The sequence below is a fragment of the Bubalus bubalis genome, chromosome 19 (genome assembly GCF_019923935.1).
Source record: "Bubalus bubalis isolate 160015118507 breed Murrah chromosome 19, NDDB_SH_1, whole genome shotgun sequence".
NCBI classification, from domain to species: Eukaryota; Metazoa; Chordata; class Mammalia; order Artiodactyla; family Bovidae; genus Bubalus; species Bubalus bubalis.
The window spans coordinates 11,945,212-11,962,483 of NC_059175.1; the positions used below are offsets into that span (position 1 = coordinate 11,945,212).

The 17,272-nt window shown below is 38.6% G+C and overlaps 1 long non-coding RNA gene across 1 annotated transcript in view; it reads right to left on the minus strand.

The window, feature by feature from the left end:
• Positions 1-2,696: 2,696 nt before the first annotated feature.
• LOC112580602 overlaps positions 2,697-17,272 on the minus strand; it is a 172,014-nt gene continuing 157,438 nt past the window's right edge. Inside the window, exon 3 of the long non-coding RNA XR_006546486.2 lies at positions 2,697-6,708. This is a non-coding gene — a long non-coding RNA (uncharacterized LOC112580602). The remainder of the gene's footprint in view (positions 6,709-17,272) is intronic.

Here is a 17,272-nt window from a genome sequence, read left to right on the forward strand (position 1 = left end):
TGCATTTATATAGCTCTTTGAAGTTTGTCAAAGCCATTTTCATCAATATTCTCCTCTGGTTCTCACTATAGACACAAGAGGGATTATATTTCTTACTTTTCAGGTTCAAATACTACTAGGACTCAGAGAATTTTGAGACTTACCTAAATCACAATTAATAAGGTCCTCTAATACTAATTTACTTCTTCAGATATATAAAATACTTATTAATTTTATTTCAGATCATTATAAATTTCCAATAAAATGGATAATTAAGAGTATACTCAATTTTAGCATGGGTAATTAATTTGATCAAATATATTTTGCTTCTCTCAGTTTGTGTATGCAAGTATCTGAAAATCTGTGAATCTATTATATCTTTTTACTTCACAAAAATTATGTTATTCATAAGCCATTATTTTAGGGAAAAAGTTTCTGCTAGAAGATTCTGCAGAATTCAAGAAAAATGAGAAAGAAATATAGGTTCCAAAAATCCAAATTAAAGTCTTGTATTTCTTAATAGAAAAGACCCTTACTATTGGGAGATAGGTTGAGATGATGATTAAGCACACAGACTTTGTTAACAGTCGGTCCTAAATTTCAAACTCAGTTCCAACACATCTCTCATGCTGAGCAAGTTAATCTCCTGTGCCTCTGTCTTCTTATCTATAAAATGGGAATAAAATACTATTGACCCATTGGGATATTGTGAGAATTCAGTGGGTTAATATCTTTAAGGTGTTTAGAACTATGGCTGACATATAGTAATTTGTGTGTGTATGAGTTATTCCCATTTTTATCTGTCAAGAACTAGGTGCAAAGGGGTCTTATCCAATTCACAAAGGAACTCTGTGAGATAGGTACTATTACAGTAGCTAGAAGGGGAGGGGTGGAGGAAACCTCAGAGAAAGACCAGGAATTAGCACCATGTTACATAGCGCCACCTGGGAAGCCAAGAATCCACCTGCCAATGCAGGAGAAACAAGAGAAATGAGTTTGATCCCTGAGTTGGGAAGATCCCGGGGAGAATGAGATGGCAACCCACTCCAGTATTTCTTGCCTGGAAAATTCCATGGACAGAAGAACCTGGCAGGCTACAGTCCATGGAGTTGCAAAGAGTCGGACACGACTGAGTATGCACGCATGCACACATGCACGCATGCAGAGCATTTGGCTTTGAAGGCCAGCACAGCTTGATCACAGGAATGCCATAGGACTGTGAGAAATAGAAACTCCACTCTTGAAGGGCGCACACAAGGTCTCATGGGCACCAGGACTCACAGAAAACACAGTGACTTCATAGGAGCCAGACCAGACCTACCTGATGGTCTTGCAAGGTCTCCTGGGGAGGTGGGGCTGGGGGTAGGGGTTGTGGCTCACTATGTGGACACGGACCCTGGGGCAGAGATATCACAGAACATTCATGAAGAGACTTTAAAAAAAAATAAACCATTTTATTTGACTAAAAATTACACTTCTCCATCTATAGATACTAAAAATGTGGTCGTTTTCAATCTTGTCTCAAACTGAAAAAGATATTAGGAAATGTACATATATACATACAGTTTTTTTTCAAGGTCTTTGTATAAAAACTTTCAGGAACATTAGTGCGGAATTAGAATGCTTTAATATTTATCTGGCAAAGGGATTGTTTTTCCCTCCTGATCACTTTATTCCAGGAAAAAGATCCAAAGGAGCTTCTCTGAAATTTTACTTTGACAAAATTTCAAAAGTACCCTCTCTAAGTTGCTACTCAGCAGAAAGAAATCACTCATTTTAGTCCACTTGGGAGCTATAAAATCAGAAATCAGGAGAAAAAGCTTTGCATCCCTGATTTCAGTTGGTTGATGCAATTAAACAATTTCATTAGACTATTTCAGAGCTGCAGTTCTGAGTAGAAAGTGAAAAATAACTAAGATACCATGGTGTTTATCACTTCTCCAAGAATTTTAGACAAGTCGGATTTCATACCCTCTGGGAAACAAATGTCCATTTTGGAGCTCATTCCAACATCTTCTAAGAACAAAGTGTTTCCAGGACTAACTTCAAAGGAACTGCATGAGCAGGGTTTATAAAGCTTTATACTCAAAACATTTCCAATCAGTAGGTGACTTAAATCATTTATTCCAACCAATATCATTACCTCAGCAATTAAAATGAAAATACTCCAGTTTTTCTCAAGTTCATTATTCTTCCTTTCATAAACTGGAAAAATTCTATTACTGTGATTCTAACTATTGAGAGTGCAGCACTTAGAAGTGTTCAACAAGATTTAAATTATGTGTATCTTACATGGGTCAAAACGGGAGCAGTGTGGGGGAAGGGTTCTCTTGAACTGATTCCATTCAAGTTACTTGCTTTAGTGCTTAATTAATGACCTGGTGACATGTTTTGAAACAGCAATGTTTCTAACTCCCTTAACAATGTCAAGTCCCGGACTTCCTTCTCATGGCAGCCAAGGTTGAGCTTAACTTCCAGGTCCGTGGATAATAAGGAAACAAGCTTTCTGTTAGGGTAGCTAAAAAATGTATGTTCACCCCAGTGACTATGTCACGAAACAAAGAAACAAAATATAGGAAAGGTGGGATAGGAAGAGGGCTGAGCCTGAATAACTGGGCAAGCTTATCTCATCCACAATAAGCAGCAGATTATTTGAAACCATTTTTGCAAAGCTTCTTACAATCCTCACAATGAGGGAGTAACTAGATGTAAAAGAAGAGATTCTGCAAATGGTGGCATGAAACTCTACATTTGTAGGTGCCAAGAGACCCTATATTAATGGTGCCATGAAAAAAAAATATATATATGTATGTGTATATATATGTATATGTATATATATACACACACACAGTACATTCACTTTTGTTTTCCAAGAACACAAGATTTCTAACATCATTTTCTCAAAAGCATGCCTAATCCATTTTTAACCTAAAAGAAAATACTTTACATCAGAAAATTACAAAGCATGTGTTAAATTACAAATGCCCTTTGGTAACATGGGCTTCTAGCTGGTTGCACACTTTCCTTCTCCTTCCATCCACTATGACGGTTTGAGTCAATGATGCTACTCTGACTGCGGGAAGGAAATATGTTACTCAAAATCTTTTCCTTACAATCGTTTCACACTTGGAAGGCATGTACATGCACTTCCCACTCTATGTCTATTCTTGAAGCTAATTGCAGTTCAAAGGATCTTTATTTACAAAACAAGCACGTATATTCTCTATAACTCTTTTCCCTTTTCTTTTCTAACTCTTACATAATTACTTTAGCAAATCTCTCATCTTTTCTTGGTTATGTATGCAAACAACAAGAAGTTCTTCTTGTTTTGGAGTTTTAGAAGTATAAAAACACCACTATTACCACAATTGTGTCAGATAAAAAGAAATCCTTTAGATTTAAAATGAAATTGCATATAATAAACATTTATCTCCAAAAGCCTTATAAGTACTCTAAAATCTTCCCAAAGTTTATTTTTCTTCATCCTTCTTTCCCTTAAGTTCAATCATCTAAGAATAAAATATAACAACTTTGGCTTTGTTTTTTTTTACTAATATTTTAACCACATTGCTATTTTTCTCTTGTTTTATTGCAAATGAGCTTATTTAGATATTTCATGGCTTAACTAGATTACAGATTTGTCTGGAAATTTAAGTACTCCTTATAAAAGTGTTCCTATGCAGAAATGTGTTAGCATTACAGATACTTCAATTTTAAAATAATTTCCCAACAGAACTCATTCAAAAGATGCTGAATACTACCAACTTTTGACAGATCTGACATAGTACACTATGCATAAAGGATTAGCAAAAATATGAAGGCCCCAAATGGGCTTGCTGTTTCATTCATTGTCATCAGGAGCTACGGTGAAAGGCAGGGTGGCATAGTGATAAATAATGTGGGCTTTAAAGCCAGGTGGCCCATGTCCAAACCTTAGCTCTGCCACATACTAGTTGGGAAAATCTGAGCAAGTCACTTAGAATAGTGTCTAAGTTTCTTCATCCTTAAAACTTGGATAATTATAATAGTATGTCATAGAGAGGCTATGAAAATTTAATAAATTAATTCATGTAAAGTTTATAGAACAATTCTTGGCACAGAGTGAAACTTCGGTAAATATTTGCACCATTATTACGATTATTATTATATCAGAGACAATGTCTTCCTCTCTTGTGTTTTCTTGCCAAAACTCCCATGGAAATGGGTACACTTCAGAAGAAATGTGATGACATCCAGCCATCCAAATGTGCACTGTGTGTGGTAACAGCTGAGTAAGTTGTGAGGAGAGGAGTCCCATAGAGTGGCTACTGCTATGATCTAGAGTTAATGAGGGCTTGAATGAACCTGTTGCAGTGGAATAAAGATGGATAAATAGAATCTAAAACTCAGAGTGGGAATGTTGCCATCCTCCCAACACTCATGCAAACACTCCTGATATAGCACAGAGGCCGATCAGGAGAAAAAAAAAACAAACCACTTTTGGGTGACCAACTCTGCCATGTTCCAGAACCCTGTGTGCTTCCTGGAATCTTCAGGACTCAGCTGTCAAAGGAAGTATAGGGTCCCCAAGGTCCCATGCAGCCAGACCCAAGATGGGGGTAGGCACTGACAGTCTCTGTAACATTTTAGGTCTTCACAAGTGAAAACAATCTGGAGCTAACAGAGTAAAATATTAACATTTGTTAAAGATGGAAGATAGAAATATGGGTATCATTTAATTTCCTTAATTGTCTATATGTTTCAAATACTTGATAATTAAATTAACAACCTAAAAATGTAAACACAATCCACAATGGGCAGACTCTACATGTAGTAAAGATGACTAAAATACACCAAGGATTATGATAAAATTTCTGTTTTAGTTCCTAGTTAGTGATTTTCACCTGAGAGGACTAGACCAACAGGAAGAGAAATAAAGAGGCAAGTCAGGGTGGGTGAAGCGAGGTGAGGTAGTCAGTTTTTATCATTGTCCTCGGAATGGAATGGTCAGGTTGAAGCTAATGAGCCACTCACCGAACGACTGTTATGTCTTCCAAAGTAAACCTCTTTATGTTCAGATTCTAAAATGCTTTAAGATTTGGGTCCAAAGAAGGACCTTGCATGTAAATGCCTTCTGTCTAAAGGCCAACTTGTCTAAGAAATCTTTCTAACTCCTCAGGTCTAGCTAGCTGCCTCCCCCCTGGGTTCATCATGCAACAGCAGCATGACCAGCACACAGGAAGGTGTCGAGAAAGCTCCAATCATGTGATGCTGGGGAGCTACTCGGCATACTTTGCTTAAGCAAAGGGGTTTTAAGAGTAAATCTGCCCTAAATCCTGATTCTTTCCTTTTGCCCTCCAGGATCAGACTGTTAAAGGGCCCCATCACCTTATCTAATGAACATAATCAGTGACAATTCACTGTCTTTTTTCCCTAGAATAGTTTACTTTCCACATGCTCTAGTTTAGGGATTATCAAACCTGGGAAGAGTGTCAGAATTCCTTGGAGAAATACTTTAAGTACATAGTTACAAGGCCCCATACCTGACCCACTGGATCAGAATCTGTTCCCTTGGGACCAAGTGTGTGTCCCAGCTGAACTGAATCAAGGCCAGGTTTCCCTGCTCCGAGATGGGCATTCTTTTACAGATTGTTGCTTTACTGGTCATCCCTAAAGTTTGGAGTTATTAGTCTTCCTGTGTAATTCCAATATTCCTCTGGAAGCAGTACCAGCAGAACTTTAGTGGGCCTAAAGTTCAGTTTGTTTCTAAATCTCTAACTACAGTCCCAGCAAATATTGGATTAGGAAAAGATGATTCTATGTGGCAGGAAAGCATGGAGATAGCAGAATGGGTCCTCTGGTACGGGGAACAGAAAGTGAGGAACGTGTATAATCTACATCAAGGTCCTCCACAGACTGCTGAACACTGCTGAGCAGAGAGGCAGTATGTTTATGAGCACAGGCTTTAGGGTCAGAATTATCTGAGTTCAGGTTCTCAGGTATGTGATCTTGGGCAATTAGTCTTCCTCTGTTTCCACTTCACATGGGGATAACTACGGCACTTTCTGGGATTACATAACTTAAAACCTTTTAAAAGTTTTAGAGCAATGTCTAGAACATAGGAAGTGCTGGCTAAGTGTCAGCCACTATTATCATCATCATTAACATTATTATTTGCCCTGCAATCTATTCCCTGGGCTGGAGTATAAACAACAAGAAACCATCTTTCTTGCAGATACAAAACCCAACTCATTCTGAAGTTCCATTCATCCTTTTGCTTTATGGTTTATGACAGTAACTTTAATAGGTGTACAGCCATCTATATCATCAGTGACAAATCTGACTGAATAAATAAGACAAAGAGAGTAAACATCAAAAGTCTAAAAGGATCTCATCAAGGTTGTAACAGGGTGTTCTTTCAACCATGTTATGAAAGTCACTATTTGCTCGGATTAATAATCCATCCAGCTCCTCCAGCACCAAGACTCTTCCTATGTAATCCAGTCCAATGTTCCCCTGGAAGCACCAGTACCACTGTTTCCATTCATGGCCAATCATTTTGCAGATGGACTAAAAAAGGATTCATTTAAAAACATGTAGCAAAACCCACTCCAGTGTTCTTGCCTGGAGAATCCCATGGACGGAGAAGCCTGGTAGGCTGCAGTCCATGGGGTTGCACAGGTCGGACACGACTGAAGCGACTTAGCAGCAGCAGCAGCAGCAGCAAAAGTATATCTTTGGTTCTCAGAGCTTAGAAGTAGAATGACATTATATGCAAGAGAAAAAAAAAATACAGTTATACTAGAGTCACAAATGCCACAAGATCTCACTCTCATATGTAATGCTGCTTATATTAAATTTTTTTTCTCACCTGCTACTAAACTCCCTGAGGATAAAATGTCTTAAACCATTGCCACTATATCTTTTTGCACAGGAGAGAGGCAGAGATACACCAGGGAAGGTACAAAGCCAGAAAGATACTGCAAGAGTATTTTAGAGGCAGAAAGTGCCAGATTGCATTGATTGGCCCAAACTCTTCAGCATCAAAATGAGTGAAAACCGAAGCAGGGGGAGGAATCTGTGTCACTCAGGGTCACCTAGATGGCTGGGGACAAGTATGAAACTGAGGTTTCAATTGTCTGACTCCGGTCTAATACCGTGCTCCATGGTGCTATTTATACAAAAGAAAGAGTAGTAAATTTATATTCCATATCCAGCATTTAATTAAATATAGATATATGTTTTCAAATTTAACTAAAAAACAACAAATGTTGCTTATAAACTCCCTTTTTTATCTTCATAAAAAGGAAAAGAAGGAACACCATTTTAGTGAAGTATGTTTTATACACTCTATTGTAAAAGTGAAACACATGCATTTGAGCAAAATTAGATGATATCTAACAATAACAACAATATCAAAATAAGCCTTAGACCCACCATCCAAATGCAGTCACTCTTAATTGGCTGGTAGATATCCTACCAGTTTTATTTCTCTGCCATAATTTTTATACATTTGTAGCTAGACTATATACATGAAGCTGAATTTTCGTTTTCACTTAGTATAGCAAAAGCATTTCTTTTCTGTTTTAAAAATGCATGCTCTGAGGAAAAACTGGAAAACACCAAAATAAAATTTCTTTTCAATATATTTAACAATTAATATTAGTTTAAATTATTAAATAGAATTTAAGTCACTGCTATCACACCACTGGGTATGATCTTTCCCATTATTGTTCAGTACAATTTCCTATCCCCTCCATTTCCCTGCATAGCACTTTTCTGCTCTGCATAAATTCCAGGGATGGACTTTGGAGCCTCAGGATACATCACATGAGCAGAGGAGAGAAGAGTAGTGCACAAGAGAGGCTGAGTCTGTGAACACTTCATCGTGCCTTGCTTACCTCCCAGCAGGCCCAGATTCTCCTCACTGAGAACCGACATCATTCTCGTGTTCAGCTAGAGGAGATTCTGAGAGGGTAAGAAGGGAACAGCATGATCCAGGGAGAGGCAGAGAGTTAAAGGCGAGGTCCTGACTGCACGCAGACAGTAAATCTCAAAGAGAAAGCCTCCAAGGACTCCAGGACCAAGCTGGTGAAATACAAAGTGGGAAATGGGAGAAAGAATAACTGGGACATAAGAGAGGAAAATTAAGAACCAGAAAAGGAAAAAGAGACGGTCACAGAGAGAGAACGTGCTATTCCTTTCTTTTCTATCGGCTTTTCTGTAACCTAGACTGATAGCAACATGACTGCCCAAAGCATGTGGTGAATTCGGAGATAAATTTTCTTCCCCTGATGCTCAGCTTGGCTCTCCATGTTAGTTTCCTTTTGATTTATGACTTGACCTCTGTCCAGCACCCCTCACATGGTGGAGAACTATGATAACTTACTTCTTTTACTCATTTTCATGCCAGTTAGAACATGAAAGAACATACCAGTTAGAGATCTTATGGTTGAAATGATGGCATATTTATAAATACATTGGAGAGAAGTTTCTGAGGTTCCATAACTCTCAGTTTTTACAATGATGTTTTTAACCTGTTTCCATAAAACAGGTTTCTACTTAAGGAAAGATTGCCCGTCATGTCAACTGATTGGCCATAGTAGGATTTATTCAGTTAGGATTTGCACTGTTGCCCATGACATCTTTCCTTTGGTAGAGTACACAATTTGTTTAGTTTTCCAGTGGCTGTTTTTGGAAACACCTATTGAGTCTAGAGTTCTATATTTAAAATATCTCTTTATGCAAGAAAAGATACCCAAAGTTTTTAGTGTGAATAATTTGTGCTTTTAATGTGAATTTAATAGATTTGTAAGAGCTATTATAATTAGATAATTATATAAAACAATAGCCCATATGTTTAGCCTATATATTTCTAATATGACTGCTTCCTTATTCGTAAACAAGCTACCCAAGATACTGTGAGAAGCAGCGGAAAGCTCATTCAGCTTCCTTATTTTACCTGACAGCTAGTTACTCCACAGCTTCAAAGGGTATCCCCACCATCCTGAACAAATATGAAAAATATAAATTATTCTAAACTAAAAAAGAAGGCAGTGGAGAGTTCCCTGGTGACCCAGGAGTTAGGATCAGTGCCTTCACTGCAGAGGCCTGGGTTCGATCACTGGTTGGGGAACCATCCCACATGCTGCACAGCACAGTCAAAATACAAAAATAAATTAATAAACTGGGCAAGTTTCCAGTGACTTCTGCAGAATCCCTACACCAGGTCTGGGGCAGGCCTTACACCTTTTCTAAATCCTTACAGGCTCATTCATGGTGTAGTTTGAAGTTTGAAGAACAATTAAGACTCTTCCCTCTAGCTTATCTTTAACCAATTTAACCATTTCCTATCCCTTATACAGGGACTTCCCTGGTGGCTCAATCTGTAAATAATCCACCTGCAATGCAGGAGACCTGGGTTTGATCCCTGGGTTGGGAAGATCCCCTGGAGAAGGGAAAGGCTACCCACTCCAGTATTCTGGCCTGGAGAATTCTATGGACAGAGGAATCTGGCAGGCTACAGTCCATGAGGTCACAGAGTTGGAAACGACTGAGCAACTTTCACTTTCATCCCTTATACACGAACCTATGATAATATTATACTGATACAAACACAGTTAAGTATTCATGTTCCGTCTTTGCAAGGCTGCGGCCACAACCCAGTGTGCATATGTGTGTGTAAATTGATATATTTTCCAGTCAGAAAATAATTACAGTTGTATACTCATCTATCTTTGAAAGACTTTTTTGAAAATTAACAAAAATAATAAAATCTAGTTGAGTGATCAGTCACAGCCAAATATGTCAGGCTACAGACTTCATGATTTGGATGATTTTGAAGCACTAGATTGTATTGATGTATCTCCACCTATATAAAATGGGGAAAGCACATTTAAGCCAAATACAGTGCTTGAAAATAAAAGAAAAAGAATAGGAATATAGTAGTTTTTTAAATTAAGGCAAGTAAACCAATGTTAAAAAATAAAGAAGCTCCCTTTAGCCTTGCTCACCTTTTGTTCTACTTTAGATTTATAGTGTTTTCTCATTTCTAAGGAATTATCCCATTATTGACTCTTGCCTTCAATTCTTACTTTTCTAATAGAAACATTAACCAGCCTGCCATACTCCTATTTTCCTATATGGAAAGGGCTTTAATAGCAGATTAGACATAGAAAAGAGTGTGTCTACTGAATGCTCACTCCAAGTCTTCTTTCCAAAGTTGAATGAAAGAAAGAAAAGGTCCATTGAACCAGGGCCAGAATGCCACAAAAGCATATTTTATATTAAAGTGAGCTTGGCCAAGGATCTACTTTATCAAAGTTCCCAGCAGACGCCAGCACATGACCTAATCACTGAACTAGCAGCATAGCTTGTTCCTGGCCCCAAGACAGCACCAGCAAAACCTGCCAATGTGCCTGAGATTCCCTTAAAAACACATTTCCCCAGGTTAAGACACTGCCTATTCCTAGATAACCTCTTTTTAAATTAATCTTCTTTTAAATTAAATTCCTAATGTTGCTGCTGCTGCTAAGTCGCTTCAGTTGTGTCCGACTCTGTGCGACCCCATAGACGGCAGCCCACCAGGCTCCCCCGTCCCTGGGATTCTCCAGGCAAGAACACTGGAGTGGGTTGCCATTTCCTTCTCCAATGCATGAAAGTGAAAAGTGAAAGTGAAGTCGCTCAGTCGTGTCCGACTCTTAGCGACCCCATGGACTGCAGCCTACCAGGCTCCTCCATCCGTGGGATTTTCCCGGCAAGAGTACTGGAGTGGGGTGCCATTGCCTTCTCCGATTTCTAATGTTAGGAAGGATAATATATACAACATATTATTTATCTGCAAGGCCATTTTGTAAATACTGGCCTGGCTTTTTTCTATCCTAACTAGAAAAGCTTCCTGTGGTATATACTTGTTTCCACCTTTTAGCAACTGCATGAGTGTTCATAAATTATCTTTCTGAGCACTGTTGCTTCATCCATATAAATAAATCATTACCTTCCCAGATTATTGTGTAGTGTCATTCATTCATTTCAAAACATTTATTGAGACCTTTGTGTCAGGTACTCTTCCAGGGACTGGGGACACGGCAGTGCACAAAGCAGGTAATATCCATGCCATCTTGGTGCAGACAATGGTTTGTGTTGGTATGGCACTGGGGCAGGGTTCAAGGAAACAAATGATTAACAGACAGGTAGCTGACTGGTGGTAAGTGCTATAGAGCATTCCATTTTTAGATAAGGTGATTAACAATGGCCCTGGCTGGTAATGCAGATAATTGATGCAACAGTTGTTCTGGCAGAAGTCACAGTAGGTTCAAAGGCTCTGAGAGAGGATCTGTGCAGACACCAGGGTGGCTGGTGCAAGCCAGTGAGATCATCAGTGGTAGGGGATGAGGCCAGAGAACCAGCAGGGCTGAGCATCATGGGGGGGGGGGGGGGGGGGCATTGCAAGCTAGTGGAAGCAAGGGCTTTGGGTTTTACTCTGCATAAGACAGGAACCTCTAGAAGTTCTAAGCAGAGAGAGCACACGGTCTGACTTCTGTAGTGAAAGAATCTCTCTGGCTCCCATGTTATGATTAAACTGGGAAGGTAAGTGTAGAAGCTGGAATCAGGATTGCCAGGAGAAATATCAACAACCTCAGATATGTGCATGGCACCACTCTAATGGTAGAAAGTGAAGAGGAACTAAAGAGCCTCTTAATGAAGGTGAAAGAGGAGAAGAAAAAATCTGGCATATTCTTGCCTGGAGAATCCCAGGGATGGTGGAGCCTGGTGGGTTGCCGTCTATGGGGTCGCACAGAGTCGGACACGACTAAAGTGACTTAGCATAGCATAGCATAGCATAAAACTCAAAATTCAAAAAACTAAGATCATGGCATCCGGTCCCATCACTTCATGGCAAATAGATGGAGAAAAAGTGGAAACAGTGACAGATTTTATTTTCTTGGGCTCCAAAAAATCACAGTCTGCTCACTGCAGACTGTGATTGCAGCCATGAAATTAAAAGACACTTGCTCCTTGGAAGGAAAGCTATGACAAACCTAGGCAGCATATTAAAAAACAGACATCTCTTTGCCAGCAAAGGTCTATATAGTCAAAGCTAGGTTTTTCCAATAATCACTTAATGAATGTGAGAGTTGGACCATAAGAAGGCTGAGCATCAAAGAATTGATCCTTTCAAACTATGGTGCTGGAGAAAACTCTTGAGAGTCCCTTCAATTCTAAAGGAGATCAAACCAATCAATTCTAAAGGAGATCAAACCAGTCAATTCTAAAGGAAATCAACCCTGAATGTTCACTGGAAGGACTGATGCTGAAGCTCCAATAATTTGGCCACCTGATGCAAAGAGCCGATTCATTGGAAAAGATCCTGATGCTGGGAAAGATCAAGGGCAAAAGGAGAAGGGGGCGACAGAATAACAGACGATTGGATGGCATCATCGATACAATAGACATGAATTTAAGCCAACTCCAGGAGATTGTGAAGGATAGGGAAGCCTGATGTGTTGCAGTTCATGGAGTGGCAAAGAGTCAGACATGACTTAGCGACGAAACAACAACTGTAGATACAGAGTCCATTTAGAAGACCATCCATGAGGGGTGGTAGTGGTTTGGTCCAGGGTGGTGGCAGGTGAAGGGGAACAGAGGCTGGATTCTGAAGACACTTCCAAGGTTGACAGGTTAGGACTTGCTGATTGATTGGAGGAAACAGACAGAACAAAATCTAATATTGGCACATAGTAGATATTCTCTATATATTATACAGTTTCCTCTCACGCCTTTCTTCCTAATAGATATCTGAGATAAAGTATTGGGGAAAGGAGGGATTTGGAGAGGTGGGACCAATGAAGACTGAATGCGAGAGGACAGAGAATGGGTTTGGGCTGGAGAGCAGCCTGATTGGTGCCTCTTTCAAGTATGAGTCTTTGAAAGCTATTTAGGAGGAGAGTTCCCACCCTCCCCCACCCCTCCCATCGCTGCTGCCCTGAAGGGTGAAGAAGGAACACCAGAAGGGAGTCCTTCTAGAAGTGTATATGGTTTGCAAGACACACTTTACTAACTACTTTACTTCTGATTTAAGATTAGTCTTGATAACCCTGCAAGAGGAGGGAAAACTTTTTATTAATGTTAATAAGGTCTTAAGTCTCATCAATACTTAACTCTCTCCTTCCCCCTAAATGCCCATTGACACACCCATTGCACCAGATAAAACCTGAAAATTGGATGCAACTTAAGGGAAAATGGAGGAGAAAGAAGACCAGAATTGATGGGAATTTATCTTTTCTTCTCAAAGAAATGAGGACTCAAATGATCAAAATAATATCATTATAAAAAATAAACTATTTCATCCTCAACTCAGTTTTGTGGAATGAGATGCTACCCATTATAATAACAATAGTATTGTGCTCAGTTGTGTCTGACTCTTAATGACCCTTTGGACCGTACCCCACCAGGCTCCTCTGTCCATGGGATTTTCCAGGCAAGAATACTGGAGTGGGTTGCCTCCAAGTTTCCTCCTCCAGGGGATTTTCCCGACCCAGTGATTAAACTCGCATGTCCTGTGTCTCCTGCATTGAAGATAGATTCTTTACCTGCTGAGTCATCAGAGACCTTACATTAATATCTACTTTAGTAGTTTACTATTCATCTATTTTTTCCTACAAAAACAGACTCAAATTGCAAATATTTCATATGAACTTATTTTAGTTTGATTATATTTCAAAACTCTAATTCCAGATGGGTAAAATACCTTAATATGTCAATGTATGACAATCATCCTGCAGTCAACTATCTAGAGTCTTGGAAATGGTAGGCATCACAGGAAGGGAGTCCTTTTCCCAGATCCCTTCTGTAGTAGGACTTGGGAAGCCCCAGGCATACCAGATGTCCGGGTATAGTGGCAAACCAGGAAAACTGGAAAATCTATAGGATCCTGATGATGTTTCTTTCCTTGATAACCAATAGCAAAGAAAAGGAGTCTTTTCCTTTCCTTCTGGTTTCTGACAACTTTGCTATGTCGTATTGATAATGAGCCTCAGACAGAATTCTGGATTCCTACTGTAGTTTCTCCCTGGGCACACATTATGGAAAGGAACCATGATGGTCCTGAAATACTCATTTTCCCCTCACTGCTTGGGGAGTTTTCTCACTCTCATAATTTAAGACAAGATTTCATTTCATTTCCTCCTCAACATTAGCCACGGCCACTCTATGCTCTTACTATACTTCAAAATGTATTTCCAACAGCCAGAAATCACTTGAGATGAGAATGAGAGTCTTTGAAAAGCAGAGGGCTTTAGAAGCCAAAAGCTTCAGAAGAGAAAAGTGAAGCCAAGGGGGGCTGAGTAATGTCTCTCATCTCCAAAAAGAGAAAAGAAGAAAATGCTGGTGTGTGACATTCAAGTTTTCTTTAACTTTACAAATGTCCAGGTTATGCACTATAAAATTCTATTTTTATAACATCTTTGAAAGGATAAATTTTAGAAATGAAGGGCATATTTGTGGTTGCAGAGATTAGTGCAGGGGAAAAAATGGTATTTGTGATTATAAAAGGGCAACATGAGGGTGTTGGCTGGAACTGTTCAGTATCTTGACTGAGGTGGTGAATATACCAACTTACAGGTGATAAAATTGTATAGAACTTAAAACCACAAACATGCAAGGTACAAGTAAAATGAGAAAAACTATTTTCTGGATGTTCATATACACCAACACAAATGCATAAAAAAGACTGAAGGAACATGCAAAACGGATAACATTTATTTCTGAGGATGGGATATACTGGAGAACTTAATTATTTGAGGCCTTTAAAATGAAAATACATAGGAGGATTACTCAATTTAGTTAAAACTATTATTTACCTCTACAATATTCTACATAAAGAACCAGACCAAAGAAAAATAACAATGAACAAAAGTACATCCATTAGATGAAAGTTTATTAATCTTTTTATGTACTATTTAATGTTTTATGAATTAAATTCTCCCATTTCATCCATTTTAGTTCATTGATTCCTAAGACATCAATGTTCATTCTTGTTAACTCCTGCTTGACCATGTCCAACTTACCTTGATTCACGGACCTAACATTCCAGGTTACTATGCAATATTGTTCTTTATAGCATTGGACTTTACTTTCAGCACCAGATCCATCTACCACTGAGCATCATTTCTGCTTTGGCCAGTCACTTCATTCTTTCTGGAGCTATTAGTAATTGCCCTCCGCTCTTCCCCAGTAGCATACTTGACACCTTCCAACTTGGGGGACACATCGTCCAGTGTCATATATTTTTGCCTTTTCATACTGCTCATAGAGTTGTTGAGGCAAGAATGTTGGAGTGGTTTGCCATTCCCTCCTCCAGGGGACCACGTTTTGTCAGAACTCTTCACTACCTATTTTAAATAGCTGAGCTATTTAAAACTTTAAATGCTGAGGCTGTTCAATCAGAAATAAAAAGTCCTAACAGAGTGGTAGCTTTCAAAGCAAGGTAAGAAAGGCTCCTCTCTGGGGCAGCTTCTTGCCTGTCAGTGATCATTTCTAGGTGGTCTGCTGCAGGCAGTGGGATAGACCAAAGGACTTGAGTTATTTTTGGCTCTATAAGCAGGAAAAATTGAAAAATCCTCTGATACCTAAATGACACATTTTATAAGTTGAACTTTAAGGTAGTTTTAAGTACAAAGTGACCTGGGCAGAGATTCTCTCATGCAATATTTTATATCCAGAGAAAAACTTCCTTTAAAATTACACATGTACCCCAATGTTCATTGCAGCACTGTTTACACAGCCAAGACATGGAAGCAACCTAAATGTCCATCGGCAGATGAATGAATAAAGAAGATGTGGTACCTATATGCAATGGAATATTACTAGCCATAAAAAGTGAATAAAAAAGAATGAATAATGCCATTTTCAGCAACATGAGTGGACCTGGAGATCATCATACTAAGTGAAGTAACTCAGAGAAAAACAAATATCATACGATATGACTTACATGGGGAATCTAAGAAATAAAATGATACAAATAAACTTATCTATAAAACATAAACAGACTCACAGACTTAAAGAATGAACTTATGGTTACCAGATTAGGGGAAGTGGGAGGGACAAATTGGGGGCTTGGGACTGACGTGTACACACTGCTATATTTAAAATAGATGCTCAACAGGATCTACTGCATACCACAGGGAGCTCTGTTCAATATTCTGTAATAATCTAAATGGGAAAAAAATTTGAAAAAGAATTTAAAAGCTCAAGGTTCTCAAATGCTTTCATTTCTTTTTTTTTTTTTTTTATTTTTAAATTTTACATAATTGTATTAGTTTTGCCAAATAGATACATATAACTCTCAAACCAAAATCATTTTTAACTCAATTTAATTTTTAATGTCAGAAATATGTGCAATTACTGATATTTAAGTTTCAAGAAACTTCCCGTGTGTGGATCCCTTGCTAGGCCTTGAGCTGTCCTAGTAATCTGATCAATTGACTAAATGTTTTAGTAAAATATGTAAAAGGAGATTTTGTTGCAATTTTCTACTTAAATAGATGGTCCAATGTTGTCATGGTTTTGGCCCCACAAACCTGGATCTATCTTTGAATAGTATTAACAAGGTCAATATATGGTTGGAAGGAGAAGAGCCAAAAAGAATGAATAATATAAAACATTTACTGAGTGCTAAATATGTTCTAGACCCAATGAGAGGCATTTTGTACAAACTAAAGTTTCAGCAGAATTCCAGAGCTTTGATTTCCTGCTTTGGAGATTGCCTCTCACTTCCTGGCTCTGTGTGAAGTTAGTTCAGCTGAGTTATGAAAGCCCACAAAGGCAGTTGGTCCATGGCTACCCCCACAGGGATGAAGGTAATGAGAAAGAGAAGGGATGTTTATCCCTGCCTCCATTCTTTGTTGTCTTTCCCTTCTTTCTTTGTTTGATAATATTGCATTTTATTTATAATCACTCTGGTTTTAAAGTGCTTTTTATCATATTTCATTTGACCCTTCAACCACTCTGGAAGAAGGCAGATTTTATTATTCAAGCCATTTTACAGACCAAAAAAAAAAAAAAGAAGAAGAATTAAAATTTAGAGATGCTGGGTAGCATCTCTTCCTTTGGTGAAGGTAATAAGGCAAATAACAGAATGATTACCAGTGAACTTCCCACTACTCTATCCTTTGAAGAAGTATAAGAAGCAAATAGTAAACATACCAACCATCCTCAACAAAATAACATTAGTTTCTACAAAAACACCCCATATCCATCCCAGACTAAATAAGAGCCACTCACAGCCCCAGGAACTCAGAAGGAGCAAAATGCT